This window comes from Prionailurus bengalensis, chromosome E2 (genome assembly GCF_016509475.1).
Source record: "Prionailurus bengalensis isolate Pbe53 chromosome E2, Fcat_Pben_1.1_paternal_pri, whole genome shotgun sequence".
NCBI lineage: Eukaryota > Metazoa > Chordata > Mammalia > Carnivora > Felidae > Prionailurus > Prionailurus bengalensis.
In genome coordinates, this window is record NC_057352.1 from 58326587 (window position 1) to 58331196 (window position 4610).

Here is a 4610-nt window from a genome sequence, read left to right on the forward strand (position 1 = left end):
GCGGCGCCGCGCTTGCGCAGTTCCGGCCGCGCCGCTCGGGCCGCGGAGAGGGCGCGGGAGGCGATTGGTGGGGGCTTGGAAGCCGCGGTCGTCGTGGAGCCGAGAGGCGTCAGGGCTAACAGTTTTCTGCCGCAGGCAGCTCGCAGCCGAAAGCTCCTCTCGCCAAAATCAAAGGCTCCATCCAAAGGGACGTGCGGAAGGGAAAGTATGGGGGCTACGGGCCGCCGCACGGTCCAAGCCGCGCCGTCAGGCTCTCAAACTCGGTGGAGCGCTCTCGTCCCGGAGGCCGCGGGGGCGGCCCAGAGCCAACTTTAGGTGTGGCTTGTACAGCCTGCGGAGCGAGAACTCAGAAAATGGGGAAATGGAGGAGCGGGGGTGGACACGATTGGGCCGGAAAGCGCGTGGGGAGAAGGGGAAGCGCCCTGGACTGGGGGCTGCTGGGGGCCGCTGCGCCTCCGGACCCCGCTCTGAGCATCCCAGCGATTCCCTCCGGACGATAGGTCCTAAGTGCTTTGAAGGTAGACACATGCTTTATTTCTTTGACTTTCCTATAGTATTGGGGGCGACTTCCGCAGGGCTGGGAAGTAGGTGCTCAGTGTTTGTTCTTAAACTGGTAAGTGCTTGCTAAATCGTTGTAAGATTAATGACAGCCTTAATGACAGCCAAGGGATCTATCAGACTCTCCCTGTGTGCAAGCCACCTTCTCGCCATTTACCATCCTTGCTTCCAGAAAGTCACTCCGGCTAAACTTTTGGAAGTAAGGGTGGGGGGTGCATTTAAAAGTTGAAACTTTTGTTACTGTGTCTTGTACCTCTGTATTCAAAATGGGGCCGTGAATTTAGTTCACCCTCTCTGAGCCGCCCATCTCCTGCTGTTTGGGGATTTGTTTCCACAAGGGAGGAAAGTGAGTGAGGCCTTCAGTCAGTGACCAATTCTTTTTGCATGGGCTGAAAGAAAGGATGATTATCTTTGAATAACACTGTGACAGCAAGCGGGCCTGTGCTTGGGATATCTTTGTTACGAGCCGAGTTAAAAGAATAGGGCTTTTAAAAAAAGAAAGTTTGCTTAACAGATGCGGAACCGGCTTGAACTTTCACCAGACAGAGTTGACGTTATGCCTCATATCTATGGACAAGAATCATTTGCATCGCCTCTGCAGCCTGTAAAGTCATAAATAACTTAAAGAAAGGAGAAGACCCCAAGGAACCAGATAACCCAGAAGGGTGTGCCAAACAATGTCTAGTGTTCATTGAAGACGCCTAATAATCTTTTTGGCCCATTTCAGAGTCTGTCGCAAAAAAGTGGAGGGTAGAGGGATCCCCACCCCATAATTCTTCTGATAGCCCCCAACTTGTTTATATTGCCTATGCTTTTAATCCTGGTGTATCTTGTGTATCGTAACTTTGACGGTGCGCCACTTTCCTAAAGGAAATGGCACAATAAAAGCATCCATGGGGCGCCTGGGTGGCGCAGTCGGTTAAGCGTCCGACTTCAGCCAGGTCACGATCTCGCGGTCCGTGAGTTCGAGCCCCGCGTCAGGCTCTGGGCTGATGGCTCAGAGCCTGGAGCCTGCTTCCGATTCTGTGTCTCCCTCTCTCTCTGCCCCTCCCCCGTTCATGCCCTGTCTCTCTCTGTCCCAAAAATAAATAAACGTTGAAAAAAAAAATTAAAAAAAAGCATCCATTAAAATATTTAACAGTATTTAGCAGCCGTTGGCAGAAACAATCAACTGTTACCAAGGGTTCTGTTTCGTTTTGTTTTGTTTTTTAATCTCGACAGAATTGGCATGTTTTTTCCAAAGGTCTTCTGCGAGTCATTTCCCCTCTCCAAGCCTCAGGGTTGTTTTGTTTGTTTTATCTCTAAAATAGGAGATTAGATTTGATTTCTAAGGTTTCTTCCTGTTTTAAGACTGTGGTTCAACACAGAGTGTTTGCCTCTCCCTGATTTCACTGAGGCCCTGGGAGCAGAAAGCCTAATATTTCCCATTCCCCTTGTAGTGAGAGGAAACTTCCCACCTCCCGGGTCAGTTCTGTTTACCCTTCAGGAGCCAGGTTCCAGCTCACCACCTATCCCAGGAAGCAGCCCTTTGAAAGTAAAGGCTCTATTCAAACATGCGGAAAGATGCTCGGCCGCATTTGCAGTCCGAAGAATGAATGCAAATCTGAAGCACAAGGAGATGCCGCTTTTCACTTAGTAGGTTTGCAAAGATAAGGGTTCGGGAATGCTCTGTTGGCAAACGGCCCCGACTGATGCAATTGTAAATTGTTCATCTCTTTGCAGAGCAAGATAGCAATGTGAGCCACAAAAAGTTGACCCCGGCAATTCCCCTCAGGAGTTTCTCCTACAGGTAGCCTTACCCCCGTGCACAAAGCTGTTTGCCCTGGAGTTCACACGGTAGCACGCTGTGGAAGCAAAAGACGGGCAGTGCCCTGTAAGCCTGTGAATATATTAGGTAAAATACATTGCCAAAAAAAAAAAAAAAAAAATACATTGCGCACACAAAAGGGAACAGCGTGCTTTGCAATTGTAAAAAGGAAATGAGGCGTGTTTTCACGAATTCAGATATCTGGTCTTCAAGCTATATCAGGTCTATTGTGTAAAACTGCGTGTTCTTGTGTAAGAAAGCAGAGTGGGGAGATACGTACGTTTATATGTACGTTAGGCTATCCCTGGACAGATACACAAGAAATGGGCATGTAACGTATTGATTTTTTTTTTAAGTTTATTTGGAGAGAGAGAGAGTGAGCAGGGGAGGGGCAGAGAGAGGATCCCAAGCAGGCTCCGCGCTGTCAGCGCAGAGCCCTACTCGGGGCTCGAACTCAACGCGGGGTGGGATCGTGACCTGAGCCGAAATCAAGAGTCGGACACTTAACCTACTGAAGCACCCAGGCACCCCTGTGACTTGTTAACTTTCTGGCCGTGTGTTTATTTTTAGAGACACAAAAATATAATTGAACGAGTCAACACGCTCCAGCAGGTGGGGAGGCACCTCACAGAAGAGGCTGGCCAAAACGTGAAAAAGTGCTTGTTTTCACTAGACGTCCGGGAAACGCAGACTGAAACCACAGGGAAGTGTTTACACCCCCACCAACGTGGCCGGAATGAAAAGACACCGAGCCCTGGCGAGCACCTGGAATAACTCGGAGCCTCTATCCGCTGCTGGGGGGAGGGGGGGGGGGGGGACAGGTAATCGTTAAACCCTCCTACGGCACTTGGGAGTCTCTGCCGAAGCCGCACGTGCACGGACCTGTGTTCACCGGAAGACACCTGCTGGACGGTTCACAACCTAAATGTCCGTGACCGACAGAATGGATAAATGGTGCGTACCCATACAATGAACTACCGTACGAAATAGAGACCAGTCGCACAAACACGTGTTGGGTTGAAGAAGCAAGACCTGAGACGGTACGTGCTGCGTGGTTCCATCAATAAAAGGTTCAGACTCCCGGCAAAACTGGTCTTTGGTATGGGCACACGTGGCGGGGCAAGGGTTACCCGCGAGGGGGGGTGCCGGGCTACTAATAAAACTCGATGTCTTGGTCCCGGTGCCAGCTGCGTGTTCCTCCAGCTCTTCCGCAAGTAGACAGCGGCAGAGAGAGAAAGAGGCGGGCACTTCCGGAGGTTGTACAGTGGAAAACCAGAGGTTCGTTCTGGAAGGGGGTTTGGGTTTTGCCTTAGGTTTTCCCGCGGGTTCTGTGGTATCGAATGCAACAGCCAGAATTAGGGAAGCTAGAAAGCTGACCGTCCACAACGCGTGGGTATTGGACGAGGCCCCGGGAGTCTCAAGAGCCCGGAGTGGTATGTCCTGAGCTCCTCCGCTCGGGCCACCTCGCCCCCGGCTCGGTGGGGAAGGCGAATGGCCAGTGGATGGGTATGGAGGACCTACTGGGTGCCACACTCTGGGCTTGGGTCTCTGTCGCCTCGATGGCTCTCTCATGCCCTTTAGGGCTTCATCCTGTGGCGCCTTCCTCCCTGGAACCCCATCTCAAACTTCCCCCTCCCTGCTTCACTCCTTGTCACGTGTCCGCTAACGCCATACCTCGTTCACTTCCGGTGCGGTCCATCCCCGGCTGCAGAGCAAGCCTCACGAGAGGCGGGGAGCTCTGTTGCTCTTGTCCGCTAGTGCTTCCCCAGCGCCCATCAACCAAGAAATCTACATTGAACGAATGAGCGAGCACACTGTGCCTGGCCCCTTTCCTAGAGGAACCAACGGGCTCAGACAGGTTAAGCGGCGGCTCAAGGTCACACAGCTAGGAGGGGAAGGGCCAGGAGTCAGACGCAGGTCTGTCCTCTTTCCTGCTGGCCTCCCCATAGACTCACCTCAGCCTCACAGCCCTCCGAAGTTGGTGTGATCCCTTTGCACAGCCGGGGAAACTGAGGCCCAGAGTTAAGTGATGGCCTAGCAGGGACAGCACAGCTAGCTTGCAGACCTCCTTCTGTCTGCCTGTGAAGATCCTGTTCCTTAGGCTGTACCACGCTCCCCTAAGTGGGGGGGGGGGGGGCGCAGGCCGCACACTAGGACAGGGCTCTATGGAGCCCTGCCACCTGCCTGCTCCCGCTGCCAGGGCCCAATCACCAACCCGCCTGGAAGCAAGGCCCCGCCCATCCTG

The 4610-nt window shown here is 52.8% G+C and overlaps 1 long non-coding RNA gene across 1 annotated transcript; it reads left to right on the top strand.

Moving 5' to 3' along the window:
- The first annotated feature begins 18 nt into the window (after positions 1 to 18).
- On the top strand, positions 19 to 3540 carry LOC122494554. The gene is made up of 2 exons (XR_006300200.1): positions 19 to 518; positions 2936 to 3540. It is a non-coding gene; the product is annotated as an uncharacterized LOC122494554 (long non-coding RNA).
- The last annotated feature ends 1070 nt before the right edge of the window (positions 3541 to 4610 follow it).